Source organism: Cryptomeria japonica, chromosome 9 (assembly GCF_030272615.1).
Source record: "Cryptomeria japonica chromosome 9, Sugi_1.0, whole genome shotgun sequence".
Lineage (NCBI taxonomy): Eukaryota > Viridiplantae > Streptophyta > Pinopsida > Cupressales > Cupressaceae > Cryptomeria > Cryptomeria japonica.
The window spans coordinates 439,019,643-439,038,417 of record NC_081413.1 but is presented as its reverse complement, the minus strand read 5'-3'; positions in this window follow the sequence as shown (position 1 = coordinate 439,038,417).

Sequence of the window (18,775 nt, the reverse complement as noted above, 5' to 3'; positions counted from 1 at the left end):
ATGTTTTTACCCTTCTAGAAGCAAGTTAGTTTTACCAAACAAGTATATAAGCAAGTGTTTTATCCCACAATTCTTGTGTGGTAAAAGTGAGAGGCAAAAGCAAGTATAAGAGAGGAGTCTCCAACAATATTTTATTATTAAGTTTGTCAGGTGTCTCCATGTTTGGCGAAGTGTTGCAGTGAAGTGTTTGATTGAAAGCCTCCATTTTTTCTAGCTTGGCAATCCTTTCCATTGCTACCATTGAGGTTTATTGCCTCTATTTCCAAATTTTTGACTTTTTTTGGTGAAAATCATGATTTTGTTGGAAGGTGGCGATTTTGGTGTTTGATGAGCTTTGCCGATTTTTCCACCATTATTGCTTGTTGTTCCAGATTTGAGTTGCAGATTGTTGGCAGATTAGAGGTGCATTGAAGACATTTTTTTTAGATTTTCCATGGATGGCGCCATAGCTAGAAATTATGATTTTGATTTGGCAAGTGTTTGTGCCATTATTTTGGTGAATTCCCTTCAGACTTGGTGGCTGCCATCATTCCTAGCTTGCTGATATGTTGCAAATCAGAGTTTGTCCTCCATTGTTGCAGCTTGTTTGAACTCCACAGTTGGCTGAAAAATCAATTTTCAGACTTATACCTTGTTCCCAGCTATTTTGTGCCTTAAGTGATTTTATCCAAGGGGTTGATTGGAGGCATTTTCAATCAATTTTCAAAGTTATCTTCCATTGTTGCAGACCTGCAACTCCATTGTAGGGGTGTTGTCCTCAGAAAATATTTTTTTCCAGCCACCACCTACTTACCTTTCAATTTCACTTGGGAATCATTTTTGCTTCATTTCGGAGTTTATTTCTGAGTGTTTTATCATTCCTAAGGGTGTTGGTATGTCTGAAAACTTCATTTCCAGATTTGTTTTCAGACCAAGTTTTGATTTCCAGCCCTACATACATGCTCATATTTTCTTATGCTTGCCTTGGAAGGTTGATTCTCATCAATTTATGCATATCTAGGTGATTACAACATATTTTAAAAGTTTAATTTTCAGGTTGTCTTCAGATTTTGTTGACCTCCATTGTTGACTGCAAAAGGTGTCCTCAGACATACTGTGTGAAAACACAACCTTTCACACCTTTCCTTAGTCATCGTTGATCAGATATACTCCTTTACACTTTAGTTTACACAATTTCTAAGTATAAGGAGGTATTAATGAATTTTATAGAGGGTTTCCATGCCCTAGCGTTGTCACATTTTGAATCTAATTGTCAAGATCTACCAAGAGTGTTGACCATTTTCCTAACTTTATGCTCTAATTAGCTTAAAATCTTTAGAAAGTTGGGAGTATTATTTATTTTCCTAAGTTCTAACTTCAAGCTTCGTACAGGTGCAATGTCGAAGTCTGGATCTAAGGAAAGGAAAGAACTACTAAAGATGTTGGAGACTGGATTCTATCCAGAGCCCAAGATTTCATCCAGATGGAAGGAGATTAGAGATACAAACATGCATTACCTGGATCTGAGATAGATGCGACAATGGATGTTCGGAGTCGGAAATAAGATTCCTTCCCCGACATATGTAAACATTATGAAGACTGATATTTTTCATGCCGCTGGATTTCCATAGTCCATACAGTGCAGTGAGCTTATCCTGGAGTGTGCACGATGTTATGATCCTCTCATGCGAATGATTAAGATTCCTAAGGGAGTTGTTATTGCCTACCTTGTTGAGGATACTATTGCTAAGGTGTTCGGAATTCCACGCGGAATAGATATGAAGGATGCGACCAAGGATGAATACAAAGAGTGGTACACGAAGAAGATGGGTGTATGCAAGAATATGATAAACAAAGAGTGGATGATTGAGCCTAGGCTTCATCATTCTAAGGCTCCCAAGACACTCATGTGCACAGACTTCAAAGAGGAGTATAGTGACTTAGTATTCCTACTCAACAGAGTGATGCAGATGCCACAGGGTGGAATATTCGATGGATGGATGTTCTATTTCATCTAGGATTGTCTTAGAGGGACATTGGTAAATTGGTCTAAGATAATAAGTGACAATCTAGACTTTCAGTCGAGGAATTTAGAGCGGTCGAAGTCATTCGCCATGACTTCCTACCTGGTATACCTACTTGCACGGTTCGTTTCATATAGAGGATTGATATGCAAAGGTGAAGTCGGGAATGGGCAAGGATAGTTCATAAGTCATGAATGCTTCCCCCAGCTGAACATGTATAGAGTTGAAGACAATAAGAGAGTGAATGACATGTTTACAATGTACATCATGCAAATGTTGCAAGGCGGAATCCATATAATATTTTCTAAGGAGGAAATAGAGCTAATAGAGAAATATGGATCATGGTATATTTAGTTTTCCACTTTCACGTACCTTAGGATCCATGGGTTTCAATCCGAACCCTATAGGCTTCCCAGGTATCCGTCCAACATAATGATCTTGTTGGAAGTGGTGAGACAACTTCTAGAGTTTGATGCCATTCAAAGATAGAATCATAGGATGGACATGACATTCCCTATTTCAGTTGGGAAGACGTCAGAGGTTTGCCAGTCTGCCTTAGCCGCCACCATTGTGAGTGAGGAGCTTGCATTCTATCGATTTGCAACCTTCAAGAAAATAGAAAGATTTGATCCAGATAAGAAAGTTGGAAGGATCATGGGAGAGAAGTTCATCCACAAAGTAGACATAGAAGATTATTGGGCCAACCTGATGGTTGCGAAAACAGTGAAGAGAAGAATGTGGTCCAAAATGTCAGTGGATTTCATGAGGAAGTGTGGAATTTTCCTCATTCCTGATCAAGTGTTAGATGACAAGGATCATACGCATCCACAGTATGAGAATGAAATGAAGAAGGCGATCCTATTGCCTAATTGGTTAGAATCAAAGGAGATTGATCTGAATGTATTGATGAGAGAGGTCTTGAGTTTCTCCCACGCATGGGTAGATATTCAGATGAATAAGTTAGTTGATATGGGTGTCCCCTTCACTTATGAAAAGATGAAGCCGAAAGAGTCTACTTTCGAAGATGATTAGAGGACCATCAGTGATGTCAAGATTCATGCAGACGAAGAGAGTCAAGCTCCCAAGAGAAGGAAGAACACGCCAGGAGAAGTCAAGGCTAGAGGGAAGAAGATTGAGGAGGTGAAGAAGAAGAAACAAAAGACTATCATTCCTCTGCCTATCAGTCCTTCACCACCTCTCAGTGTCTCATCAATTAAGGTGATTGAAATAATAGAGCAGAATAGGGAAACCCAACAATTTTCCAACACATTAATACTACCAGAGAATATTCACAAGTTACATGCCACAACAACATTTGCACCTCCAAATGAGAATGATGATCAGCCGGGATCCCCTACTATCCTTTTGGAAGTTAGTTTGGGAAATGAGATATACGATTTGACAAGGAATAATCCTGATGATGATGATGTTATCTCAGCATTGAGAGGACTTGATCGAGAAATGTGTCTCGATGATGGTATGGAGATGGCCGCTATTCCTAATTGGCTTATGAGAAGTGTATATGGTGAAAATGGATAACAATAATAACGATATTGAAAGGCTAAATGAATTCAACCACAAAACCCTAGCCTAACAACAACAAAGATCCACAATAACATATGAAGATTACCTAAGACAATGCAAATCAAATGAAATCACAAAGATTATACCATCACATGTCCAATAGGGTTTGGATATCCATTCTTCCTATCTCCATTGATCTTGCTTGATATAATTGCTCTCAGATTTTATGTGCACAAGAGCTCAACAAAGAACGGAAATGTGGTTGCAAGTAGGATCACATATGCTCAAAAGCATAGTGTAGTCAATTGATCAAGTAGTTAGGGTTTGATAATGAAGGAAGCATCTCTTTATATAGAAGACACTATATGAAATGGAGGGATAAGATTGAGAGGTGTAAAAGGAGGTCGGCTATGATTAGAGGGTAGGTAAAAGAAATAATAAAATAATGAAAGGGGTAGGTAGTGTATGAATTAAGAGATGAATGACTGTGTCATGGGTAGAAAAGGTTAATGAATTAATTAAATAAATAAAGATTTATTTAATTAATAGAAGAAGTGGGATCAAATTAAATAAATAAAATATTTATTTAATTTGAGGAAAAAGGATAATTTAAATAAATAAATGAATTTATTTAAATGAGAAATAAGGCTAGAAGAGGATAAATGAATTAATTAAATAAATAAAGATTTATTTAATTAATAGAAGAATTAGGATAAAGTAATTAAATAAATTAAAATATTTATTTAATTAGATTGGACAATTTTAGGTGTCTACATTTTGCCCCTCTTTGAGACAACGCGGCTTGTCGCGTTGTTTCAAAGAAGATAATATGAACTGATACAGAGTTGCCCCAAGATGGGAATGATATGCCCCCTCGAGAGATTGGATGAAAAAAAAATGTCTGAAAAGATCGCAGACAATCTCTCGATAAGAAAGATAGGATAGAATGGATTGACCGGATAAAGTGACAGAGTCACGGGATAATGAAGACTGACTTGGGAAACGAGGGCTAGGGTAGTCTATAAGATAGACCGCAAGGGAAATACATCCTCATTGTCATTTACACTTCCAAGAGATTAGAGTGCAGAGAGAGAAAAGAGCAACAACAGTCAGCAGCGATGGCTTTGGTTCATAGATTCGACCGCGTTCACCGATTCCAGAGGCCAGCAGAGGCAGGAGAGCCGATAAGTACCACAAAACCTCCTTGTACTTTGATGCATTTATTGTTGTCATTAATGCATGCTAGATAGGGTAATAAATGCGCTTAGAATAGGGTCCAAAAAATGTCAAAAATGTCTAGGCGCATCTGTGTTGGTGCCAAGCGCGTCTATGCTCATGAGGTGCGTTTGTGTTTGTGCCAGGCGCGTCTATGTTGAAAAACACGTCTGTGCAAAATGCGGCTACGTCTGTGATGTGTAGGCGCGTCTATGCCAAAAAGGCACATCTGTGTCGCCTAGGTGCGTCTGTGCAGAGCATAGGCATGTCTGTGTCTTTCAGGCGCGTCTGTGTAAAACAGGCGCATTTATGCAGTCTTCAAGCGCATTTATGTCAGGAAAGCGCGTTTATGCCCAAAAATGTGAATTTGTGTCTTCTAGGTCAAATCAGCAGTTCTGTGATGAACATACGCTATCGATTGGATAAGCTGCTGAGAGGATACACTCAAGCAGGTCCTCTAGGGAAGACTAGGATAACAAATGGGGCTAGGATTGACAATTCTGTGATAGAACATACGTTGCCAATTAGGAAACTACTCAAGAGGATTCACTCAAGCATAGGCCCTAGGATAAAATAGATCAAGGCACTTTGTGATGAACAATGAGTACCAAGATATAGTACTTTGTGATGAACAGGGAGTACTAAAATATGAGCAGCACTTTGTGATGAACACGGAGTGCAAATGTGAGCAACATTTTGTGATGAACAGTGAGTGTCACACACGTAGTACTTTGTGATGAACAGGGAGTACTACTAGGATAAATAGCAACCCTTTGTGATGAACAGTGAGTGTTACGAGGATAGATAGCAACACTTTGTGATGAACAGTGAGTGTCACTAGGATAGATAGCCAGATGCACTTAGATAAAAAGTAGCATTTTGTGATGAACATTGAATGCCACGATGACTGACATGATTGATTTGCTTGACTGCAGGAGTATTTGCCTATGTTGGAGTCACAGGAGAGATTCCCATCGACGCAGAGATTGCGACCTGAGCTGACCTTCGAGGACTGAGTGGCTATTGAGGCTATGGGTCTGAGACATATTTTGTATGTGCCTGAGTTTCGGGCGAACATGGGACTGCTGATTGCTTTAGCTGAGAGATGGCACTTAGAGACTTACACTTTTCATTTGTTGATAGGTGAGATGACAGTCACCCTAGAGGATGTATATAGGATCCTGAGGATACCGATCGATGGGGAGCTGATTCCCTACGATCGAGATGGAGACAGGGAGGCCCTGAGATGAGTGTTCCAGGACCCAGGATTGGAGATGAGGGTTGGACATGTGGCTTGGGACACCATGACAGCTACAAGATTAGCGCTACCAGTAGTGATAGGAGGAGCGATCAGTGGGTTCTTGTGTCCTGATAGAGCAACATGAGGGTTGGCTGTGGGCTGGGGAGGAGCATTGGAGACACTGGTGACACAACACACCAGATATGCCTAGGGACCGTGTGTGCTAGCACACCTGTATTATGAGCTGCATCAGTTTGTGTACCACGGGTCAGTGGGATTGGGCTATGGGGTCACATTGTTACAGGTGTGGGCCTATGAGCATCTGCCAGTGACGAGACCGATACATTTTAGGGGTAGAGGTCACGGACACAGTTTTGTACACTTGTACGACATGATCACTTCGCAGCCATAGATTGGCAGGTTAGAGCATTGGCGGTGGGTGATTGATGACATTGATATGGTTATATGGAGGCCATACCTAGGATGCGAGCAGTGGGAGGATGATGCGATAGAGCTGCCATACACCTTTTGGAGCAGGTATCTGATTGGGCGGACGCGCTATGTGCTAGAGAGGCAGTTGGTGGACAGGGTGGGCAGGCAGTTCGACAAGATCCAGTGGATGCCACGGGGTTTAGGCATGTATGCACGGACTGTCAGAGATCAGGCGCAGTTTGGGCCTTTATTATCATATGATCAGGCTGTTACACAGCTAGTAGAGATGATGCCCCTACCCTAAGACATGTGGCCAAAGATCAAGGATGTCGGCATGGATGCCGAGTACACAGCATACTGGGCCGAGTATCCATTCCCATGCCTGACGGATCCAGGAGAGCTACTAGATGGAGATGGTGGTGGGGATGGTGATGATGATGGAGATGATGGAGGCAGAGGCCGACGGAGGAGGAGGGGGGCAGTTGGAGAGAGGAGGGTGGCACCACAGAGGGAGGGTGGAGAGGACAGGTAGGCTCGGGTGGTGAGGGGTCGCGTTGGATTACCGCTACAGGTGCCAGCAGCACAGGGTCCCAGACAGGTGCAGGTACAGGGACAGATACAGGGACAGGCACCAGTATAGGCACCAGTACAAGCATCAGTATAGGTACAGGCACAGGGGCAGGCACTCGTACAGGAGGAGCCACAGGTAGAGCCACAGGGGGCTGAGGCAGAGGAGGATGAGCTGACGGAGCTGAGGGAGATCTGCTAGGGATAGGCAGATGAGATCCAAAAGCTGGAGAGAGAGAGGGATAGGATCAGGAGGTAGCTCAAAGATACTGAGCGGGAGCAGGATCAGGCCATTCAGCGCTACATAGAGGCTGAGACAGCACTGAGGGCTGGGAGGCAGGCGACAGAGGACACAGGGGCCGGATATGCCTATGTTCTGCAGGCAGGGGAGGAGATCGATTACTGGCGGGATCTCTATTATGGTGCGGTGCCAGCTGATCAGCGGGCGAGGAGCTTCCATAGACCATCGCGGACAACGACAGCTACGGGAGGGAGCCGGAGGAGACAGGCGTCTAGTGGTGGGGTTATGGGTCCTCCACCACCACCAGATAGAGGAGACAGGAGGGATGATCCTGGGGCAGGTCCTTCGGGGGCTCAGATTCCATCGAGGCCAGGCGGCTCTGAGGGAGGGAGTTCATCATAGCCATAGAGGGCTCCCTATGTATCAGTATTGTACCATTTTTGTATGATGATGTAGACACCTTTGGGTGATTGTAGCCATATGATTTTTTTGACATTATTGTATCATGACACTTTATATATATATATGAGATGATTCATCTTTGCGGCAACTATATGCATGTGTACCTATGTGATGAGATGTTTTTATGTGATGCTTATGACATGAATGCAAATATGTACATGATGCAATGCAATATTTTTTGTTCTTTTATATGTGTATGCATGATGCAAAGGTGAATGTATGTAATGCAGATGAATATGAATCCTAGGAGCTTCCTGGAGGTTACTCCAAAAACACATTTCTTGGGGTTTAATCTAATTTTGTATTTTTCCAATCGATCAAAGACGACTAAAAGTATGCCCAAATGTGTATTTCTGTCTATTGATTTTCTCAAGAGGTCGTTGACATAATCTTCCACAGTTACGTGCATGAGATCATGAAAGATAGTAGTCATGGCTCTTTGATATGTAGCACCTGCATTTTTTAGCCCGAAGGGCATGACATTCCAGCAGAAAGTTCTCCAAGGACAAGTGAATGATGTTTTATGTTGATCCTCGGGCGCGATCTTTATTTGATTATAACCAGAGAATCCATCCATCAATGATAACATTTCATGACCTGCTGTGAGATCGACAATCAAGTCAATATTTGGTAATGGGAAGTCATCCTTTGGACAAGCTTTGTTAATGTCTCTGAAATCTGTACATATTCTGATGCTGCGATCTGGTTTACTGATAGGCACTAAGTTGGAGATCCATTTAGGATAATCAATTGGGTGTATGAATCCGACATCCAATAATTTCTCAAGTTTTGCTTTGACTAGTAATGCCACTTGTGGATGCATCTTTCTTAATTTCTATTTCACTGGTTTTTCCCCCGGTTTAACTGTCAAATGATGCATTACCAAATCCGGATCTAATCCAGGCATATCAGCATATGACCATGCAAAGTTGATTTGTCATTCTTTGAAGAAACTTATGAATTTGGACCTTTTTGACTCCGTCAACGATTGAGCCAGGAATATGTTGTGTGGAACCTCTTCTGTACCAATGTTTGTTTTGATAGTCTCTTCTACCAGCATGGATGATTTTTCCTCATATGATGTTGGGAGAATGTCGAGCCTTCCATCTTCGGGTGCCTCAGAGAGGTTTTCACCCTCAGATACGTCCTTTCTTTTTAATTTTTTGGGGTCAGACAACGCCACAATGTGGTTTTCGCCATAAGACCCTTGGTTTGTTCTTATTTTCACATTTTTGCGACTAGAAGGCCCGACACCCTCACCAAAATATGCCACGCTATTGAGTTCTATAGTGTATCCTGCTTTATGGTCCCCAGGAGGAAGATCATCTCGTATGCCAAGATAGTCAATAAAAGCTTCATCATTTTGGAATGTGTCAAACTGTGCAGGTCCTTCATGATCCCAGTCAATGAGTTGGTGGTGAACAAGGGAAAGGCCTTTAATGTCTTCGAAGTTAGCAGGGATAAGAGTGAAGATGCAGTTATATTTGGGTATGTCAAGGTAATTATCGAGGTCATCGATGGCACTCTCCTCATCAGTCTTGATCACGAACGAATCCAAATTATCATCACTAGTAGCGCATTCTGGGATAGGTGTTCTCATTCTATGTGATTTCAACCTAGGACTTTGAGACAAGGACTGTGTGGAATCCTCATGGGTTGTTTCTTGACCAACTTTGAACTTTTATAAAATGCCTCTTCTTCTGTGGGTTCATCTGGCTCTTTGAATATCTCGGTGAGCTTGTAGTCACTGGAGGATTTGTCTGAACCCCATTCCCATTTGTTGGAGTCTGTGGAATAGCGACCTTCTTGTTGAATTGTGGCAGCTTTGATTTGTAAGGCTTCTCCTGTCCTTTGAGTGTGGACCTTGGAAGTCAAGAAACCAAGTCCCTTCGAGCGTTCCTTTTTGAAAGTCAATTCAGGTTGTAAAGGTTCAATGATGCCTTCCTTTCGTGACCCAAGAGGGCTTTTTCCATCATACCCAAATTTTTGTAGGATCTTGAAACCTTTTCCATATTTCTCACATGGTAGACTGATGTGATCTTGTGTATCATTTTCAAGATCTTTGTAAAGCATTTTGTATAAGTCCTCCTCTTCGAGTTCGCCCCATCTTTGAAAGGTAGTAGGGTCCCATTTAAGTACAATGATGGATACTTGCTTATTAGGATCTGGTCTTCCATATTCTTTTGGTGAACTCATGACTTGTTGTAAGTACATGGTCTGATTTAAAGTGTATTCCCCCATGCCCTTGTCCTGAAATTTGTCTTTAAGCTCACCTTGTTTTGATGTCGAAGGTTTCAATGACTCAGGATCAATGTATGCTGAAGAAGGAACAACTTCACGATTACTGGGAATGATGGTCTCAGTTTTTGATCTCAGGTTATTGCAGTACATGAACGGATTAGGATCACCGTTAACTGTTACTTCTACTCCATTGTGAGGAAACTTAATGCATTGGTGATATGTAGATGGGACTGCCCTCATTTCATGAATCCAAGGACGTCCTAGCAATATGTTATAAGTGAGATCTAGATCTAGGACTTGACAAACCACATCCTTCGTAACTGGCCCAACTCTGAGAGGTAAGGTGACTATACCCTTGGATGAACGCTCTTCATCATCATATGCCTTGATGGTGATTTGATTTGTAGAATTCATAGCTTTATCAGAATATCCCAATTGTTTAATTGTGCTCAATGTACAAATGTTTAGACCAGCTCCTCCATCTATCAGGACTCATTTGATTCGATGTTTGTGAATGAAGGCTTCAATGTGTAGTGGTGCATTATGTGGCTGACTTATGGAGGTGTCGTCGACTTCTATGAATGTAAGGGAATGTGGAATGGAAAGGTATCCCACCATGGCTTGAAACTAGTCCACGTTCAGATCAGTAGGAATGGCAGTGTCTCTCAAGATTTTGTCAAGAATGGCCTTATGTGTGGGGGATATGCGTAAGAGCTCAAGAATGGAGATGAGCGCGGGTGTCTTCCCTAATTGTTCTACAAGGTCATACTCAGGTTTGGTTGATGACGAAGTAGTGTTCTTGGCTGGAGCACCTTGCAAAGTGATTTTACCTTGACGGGTTGTAACATGACATTCAGAGGTAGGTTCGGAAGAAGATCCAATGCCTTTTAAGACAATCTTGGGTCTCTGGGTAGAATTCTTAGGGTTTTTTTCCTTGATGATAATGGTAGAGACGTAATTGTCCATCGAGATGTGATTGATGGTTGAATCATAGTTATAAGATGCTTTGGTATAGTTGGTTTGGTCATCTGTGGCTTTAGCTTTTCCCTTGTCATGCTTTGGGAATGGTTCCTTAAATATCTCATGTTCTTGATTGGATGAGTGTCCCTCAATCTCAATGTCACCTCTATCAATGAGATCTTGTATGATGTTCTTCAGTCGATGACAATTTCCTATCTTATGACCCTTGCTCTTATGAAATTCACAATACTCATCATCATTCCACCAATTTGGTTTAACCTTTGGTTCATATGGAGGAAAATCTGGAACTGTGATTACCTTGTTTGCCACTAACTTTTTGAAAACTGACTCAAGTGGTTCTCCCAATGGAGTGTACTTCCTTCATGAATTAGAAGTTGTTTGAGTATTCACCTGATTTGATCCCAAAAAAATAAATTTGGGTCGCACTGTATTGGCATCAACAGCACCATCATTGACTGTGTTCTTGTTTTTATTTTAAAATCTTGGCTTGTCTTTTCCTTTAAAGTCATCTTTGTTTTCCTTGAATATCTTAATGACTCCTTGTTCAATTAGGACCTTTTCTGTCGCTAAGCCTTTTTCAATGACGTCCTTGAAGGTGGACAAACAAGCTTTTCTTAGATCATAGCCAATGCCTTTGTTAACATTTTGGGTGAACATTTCTACCATTTGTTTTTGTGGAATTTCACAAGAGCATCTGCTAGCTAGATTCCTCCATCTTTGTAAAAATGATGAAAAAGACTCTCCATCTTTTTGCTTGGTGTTGCACAAAGTAGTGACTGTTATGTCTGTCTCTATGTTGTAGGAGAAATGTTGAATAAATGCCTCTGCTAAGTCACCCCATGACTTAATACCAGGTGGAAGTTGAGAGAACCATTCCATAGCTTGATCACCTAAGCTTTGTGGGAATAATCTCATCAAATATGTCTCTTCTGCTGCTATCTCAATGCAAGCTGTGAAAAACAGTCTTATGTGTGCCTTAGGATCCCCTTTTCCTCTATACTTATCAAACTTAGGCGTCACAAAGTGTGTAAGAAATGGATGCATTGAAATTCTTTTGTCAAATGGATAGGGACATATGTCTCTCATTGTGTATGTTGGCTTTGGTGTATTTATGTCCTCCATTTTCTTTTGTAAGTCCCTAATTTGTTGCTCCAAATTGCTCTTAGGTGGAGATCGACTTCTTGGACCATACCCTATGCTTGAGGCACCAATTGGAGGAGGAGCATGTTGCATATATGGATGATATTGATCATACACATGTTCATATGGAGGAGGTCTGTAATGATGCTGCATATATGGACCACTTGGTATAGATTCATGTTGAGGAACAAAATATCTGCTTTGTCCATGTATACCATACTCTATAGGCATGTCATGTTCTAATGTGTTGCCCCCAAATTTGATATGGGGTTTCCTTGTGTCCAAATTTTGAGCATGCCTTTGAATATCCAATTGCTTTGGTGGTTGATCCTTAGCATTGGTATGTGATTGAGCATATTCTTCTGCATAAGACTTCCATAATGGTCTGCGAAGGTGAGTATCATATGCTTGACCATGTGTATGTAAGACCTCTGGTTTTTGAAACAAAGATGATGGTTATTTAGGCACCATATATGGTCCTCTATTGCCTCCACTATTAGGCCTCCTTTGATCCATGTTGGAGTGAGTTTGTTGCAAAGGTCGATTTTCCATTATTTGAGACATGTCAAAATCATGAGGTATCTTGGCTCCACTTTGTGCCATCATTTGTAAGAAGTATTGTCTATCCCTCCTCATTATTTCCTCAACCAATCGATTGAAACGGGGATCCATAATGGATTCTTCCACATCTGCTGAATGTACAAAAAAGTTGTCCATATCATCATTGTGTGTATCATGGTTATTTGTAGTGTCCATGCTCTCAACATTTGGAATGTTTCTATAGGCATCCATGTCAGGTAATGTAGTATGATCAGAATTGAAAAAGATATCATTGTCATACTCATAAGAACTCATGTTTGCGGACTCTTGAGCCTCTTTAGTTTCTCTCCTAGATTTTTGGGAACGGGTTTCAACCATGAACTAGGTATTGACCGAGATGTGTGAGACTAGATGAAAATGGAAAAAGTATGGAAGACCAAGGGTTGGATGGAATGTAAATGAATCTGAAGTGTACTTGCAATGTCCAAAGTGTAAGACCAAGTATGTATGTACTAGAGTAGGTGTGACTTCCAAAGAGAGGATAGTTTCTCTTTATGAGGTAAGTTGACCCTGACTCTAAGTAAGACCAAATGAGACCCAAAGGTGAGAGACCTTGATGAGGGACCACTTAGCAAAATGTTGTTGTATGTAGTGTGTTGACAAAGTATGATGAGGACAAGCAAGTGACCTTTTGACTCAAGTTTAGAGAAATGTGAATGTAATGTAAGGTGTAAAGCAATGATGGACTTTGTGAGACCCAAAGACAAGTTGAATGCTAAATGAAACCTTGGAGAAATGACCTAGGAAGCTCAAGAATGCCGAAACTGACTGTGTTTGTTTGCTGGACTGTAAAAGTTTTTTTTTTTCAATTCTGAACACAGACGTGCCTGTATACTGCACAAATGCGATTTCCTGACACAAACGTGGTTCTGTTTAACATAGACGCGCTTCTGAGATTTTTGTAAAGTGCACTGTTGATTCTGGAAACACATACGCGTTTCTGCCCTTCACAGACGCATTTCTGCAAAATTTGTGCAATTTTTTCCAATCTGTGAAGTCATTTTTGTTGTGACCAAATCTGACTGTTTGACTGTTTTTCGTGACAGGAGGACACAGTGTTGATGAAGACCCAATGTTTGCAAGTGTCTAGACTCAAAATGACTCCAAGAAAAGTGTGTTGTTTGATATAAAAAAATGTTTTGCATACACTTGAAGACACAAAAGACACAATGTTTCGCTTTTTGGTCTTGAATGTTTTGAATATTTAAAATAAGTCAAGCACAATTCTTATGGCTGGCCAAGATAATAGTTGTTGATCCCACATGGGGTTTTACCCCCGAGGCTACGCTATTTAGAGCAGATACTTAGATGCTTGACCTCACTGGCTCCACCCTCAGCACTCACTTCTTGGGTCAGCCAAGCATCAGTCCCCACGAAAACTCCCCGTGGCGAACTTTGTATCTCTACTAAGAACCGTATGTGTGTGGGCCGCTACCAGAGGTCCGACCTCCTGCCCCAACAACTAGAAGGATTTGGGCTTCTAAAACAAAAAGGTTCTAGTAAGGGCATCCGCTCGTGTGGCCATACATGCGGCACTTTCAGCTCTGTAAATACAGAAGGCTCCCAGCCGGTAGGGGTTACGCCCTACAAATGATCAAATAAATTTGATCAAACGGGTTTATGGGGAGACATAGTGTCGGTATGAACTAATCAGCACACGTTATCCATAGTTTTCACCATGAATACAGTTGTTTATAGTGGTTCGGAAGAGGTGGGTTTTCCTCGCTACCACTTGGGTCATTCTCTTCTCACTAGTAGTCCTAATGACCACACGGGAAGATAGGCCCTCTAAAGATTAAACAAAAAGAGCCTATTGCTCAAGACACAAAAGACAATGATTCAATTTTAGTGCACCAATTGAAGTGTTTGCTAGTCTATGAAAACAAGGCACACAATAAAAAAATCCAAAAACCCTTGCCAAGGACCTGCAACAAATAGTTGTTAGTAGTTTGGATTGTTTGAAATAATTACCCCTTCTTGCAAGCACAAGTTAGGTAAATTTTAAATCCAAAAGACTTTGTGAAAATAGGGGCCTTCAACCAAATGATTTTGCTTTCAAGACAAGCTGCACCAATTTCGTTAGCTAGATCTGAAAATGTCAGCTCAAAATAAACCAGATCTGAAACCTTAAATGCAAAACCCAAAACTAAATCAATAACTCAAAATTTGAAACTGGTGCACACAGACGCGATTACTTTAGACACAGATGGGACTTTGTGATGCAGACGCGATTCTGTGAGACACAGACGCGTCTCCAGAACCCAGATGTGACTTCTAGACACAGACGTGTCTAAAAACACTGCAGACGCGCCTTAGGAACACAAACGCGGTTTCCAGAATCTGCAAAATAAAATACTATCAATAACATAGATGCGGTTCCAGATGTCGTAGATGCGCCAGAAAATCAGAAATGCGATCCGAAGGTACGCAGACGCGAAAATATCAAAATGCTGCCGAAAATGTCAGATCTGCAACTTCAAAACACAAAATCTGCAACAAAGATGTTAAATGCAAAAGGGACAAGAGTCCCATCGGGCGTGCCAAAATGTATATGGTGAAAATGGATAACAATAATAACGTTATTGAAAGGCTAAATGAATTCAACCACAAAACCCTAGCCTAACAACAACAAAGATCCACCATAACATATGAAGATTACCTAAGACAATGCAAATCAAATGAAATCACAAAGATTATACCATCACATGTCCAATAGGTTTTGGATCTCCATTCTTCCTATCTCCATTGATCTTGCTTGATATAATTGCTCTCAGATTTTATGTGCACAAGAGCTCAACAAAGAACGGAAATGTGGTTGCAAGTAGGATCGCATATGCTCAAAAGCGTAGTGTAGTCAATTGATCAAGTAGTTAGGGTTTGATAATGAAGGAAGCATCTCCTTATATAGAAGACACTATATGAAATGGAGGGATAAGATTGAGAGGTGTAAAAGGAGGTCGGCTATGATTAGAGGGTAGGTAAAAGAAATAATAAAATAATGAAAGGGGTAGGTAGTGTATGAATTAAGAGATGAATGATATGTGTCATGGGTAGAAAAGGTTAATGAATTAATTAAATAAATAAAGATTTATTTAATTAATAGAAGAAGTGAGATCAAATTAAATAAATAAGATATTTATTTAATTTTAGGAAAAAGGATAATTTAAATAAATAAATGAATTTATTTAAATGAGAAATAAGGCTAGAAGAGGATAAATGAATTAATTAAATAAATAAAGATTTATTTAATTAATAGAAGAATTAGGATAAAGTAATTAAATAAATTAAAATATTTATTTAATTAGATTGGACAATTTTAGGTGTCTACAAGAAGTATGGAGAAAAGTAATAAAATTATAGAGGTACAACCTATTGATGACATTGATGACTACCTAGCTAGGAGTGCTAAGGAGAAGGAACCCAAGAGAGCTGAGATTTTGTCGCACATAGTTAGAGATGAGACATGAATGCAGATTGTGCAGGTTGTTGTTCCTATTGCAGGCATGACAACAGACATTGCTACTATGTATTTCCAGATCACTTCAGTTGCCCTTGGCCATACATCAAGAGAGCAAGAGTTTCAGGAGGTTGGTGATAACCTCAAGGTGATCAATGCAAGGTTATATAGAGAAATTGTAGAGAAGGAAAAGTACAGAGAAGATAATATCAGACTTAGAGAGTATATTGCAGGGATAAGGCATGAGAATCCCACCCTTATTTCCCCTATTGCAGTTGACCATGGAATATATTCACACTATGAGGCAGCAAAAGATACACTCTCAGAGGTGGAAAAGTGGATTGAGAGTAAAAGAAAGCAGGTAGATGATTTCCTTACTCAGTTTGTCCAGGCATATGATAGGACAACATGGCTCGTGTTTAGAATCTAGTATTTGGAGGGAGTTTGGGAATAATTTTGGCCTATTCAAGAGAAGACTATTCCACACCTCCAAGCTTTGAAGAAGATTCCCAATTCCACCTTGGTCAGCGAGAACATTGTGCACAGTGGAGACATATACGATTTCCATGGCTGGTATTGTTCATTGGCTGTGAAGAGATCAACTTATGAGAATGCCCAGTCGAGTTGTCTGGAGATGGAGAGATTGATTTAGGACATTCAAATGAAGATCCTTGCCTCAATTGAGGAATTATTGGGTGTTTATGTTAGTGATGCTAGTGGTTTACACTTAGCCGAATTAAGAGACAAGATGAAATTTATGTATTTTTGCCAGTTGTACTCTTTGAAGAATAGTTAGATAGATGACTTGGTCTCTTTGTTGATTCATGTTCATAGTTCATAGAAGCTCATGCCAAATTGGGAGAACACTTTGGACGCTTGCTCGGATTCACTGGACGTGATTGATTTGCAATAGGATACCTTGCCTAGCATTTCCATGGAGTTAGATTCAGTATTGGCTAGATTCTTGGAATATGCTAGGAGAGAGAGAGATGCAGGGAGGAATCTTCTAGAAGATTCCCTATTTGATGACTAGGTATCTTTTTATTGGGCCATATGTTGGTGGCGCCATTTTTGATGTAAACCCTAATTAGGGCAATTCTAGGGTTTTGTTGGCATGATCTTGGCCATTGATCTTGTATCAATATTGGCCATCCATTTTGTAAGAGACTCCATATATACCTCCTTGTCTCTCATTTGTAAGAGAGAGTTTTTGTAGAATTGTTGGTATATGTTGCAGCTATTTGAATCATAATCATTATTCAATCATTGGTGATTTTGCTCTTCAAGTGTTGTCTTTGCATTCATGGTTCTCAATTCCTCCAAGTTAGATTAGTTTTTTAGATTAGAATTTATTTTCATGTATGTTAGATTGAGCGAAAGATTTGTTGAATATATTTGTGCGGAGTCCTTAATCCATACCACTAGCCTCTTGCCGCTGGTAAGTGCGCCTTGTGTGGTCAACTGTAAATTTGAGTAAGCTTAACTTCAACTATTACACGTCCCTTGACAAGCATCAACTTGGATGGTGTCAACGTTTGATGGTGATAGTCTGAAAATCTTTAAGTATACCTTAGATGATTGCACTAAGCTTGTGTCAGTACTTGTTTGTGAGACCTTGCCTAGTTTGATTCCACTAGATTTGTTCATCATTTCCTACATTCTTAGGCTTAGAATAGATTTCTTGAACCCTATTCTTGTTGCCCATTGTTTAGTAAGAATTAAGTCTGGAGCTTCATTGTTAAATCCTAAGTTGTTAGTACACCTATTCAACATCTTCATAATCTAAGAAGATAATCTTAACATTTGTGTAAGTCCCCAAGTGAACACAAAAATTCACAATGACCATTGAGTTACCCACTCGTCAAGACCTGACATGTAGAAACCTTGGAATCATTTTAGTTGATCTTATCCTTAGCATCTGAGGTGATTTTGTTCAAGAGAGGGTAAATTACCTTGGTATTTTATTCTGTAATGTTATGTGCATAAAACACACATCAACACTTCCCCAGACTCTTCAATTCATACTTGAATATGAATGTATAAATATATGTGTGCAATCTATGTACTATGTGTAATTGGATATGGTTAATATATGATATTTCCCTACTTGAGTTTGGACGTAGGCAATTGACGAACCACTATAAATTGTATCTTGTCTCTTGTTATTTGTTTATTCTATTTTTTTTTTCATTTATCTACTTGTTTTTAATCTTTACAATTGGTATCAGAGCTGGGCAGAGTTGCTAGTTGGGAGTTTGGTGATTGAATTTACTGAGATATGGAAGAAGCAAAGATAGAGAAGTTCTCCGGTTAGAAATTCGGTTTGTGGAAGGTGTAGATGAAGTCTTTGCTGATAAAGAAAGACCTCTCACTCAAGCTTGAAGGGAAAGTGAAGAAGCCATCTATGATGGCTAATGAAGATTGGGAAAAACTAGATAAGAAGGCAAGAGCAACTTCTCTCACTGTCCAATAATGTGCTCTTCAATGTCACGGGTGAAATGACAATGAAAGTGGTATGGGACAAGCTTACAAACATGTATGCAATGGCATCCGCTGCAAATAAGGTGCTCATAATGAAGAAGTTGTATAAACTCAAGATGAAGGAAGGAAGAATCATGGAAAACCACATCAACGAATTTAAACACCTTAATCCATCAAGCAAATTTGGTGGG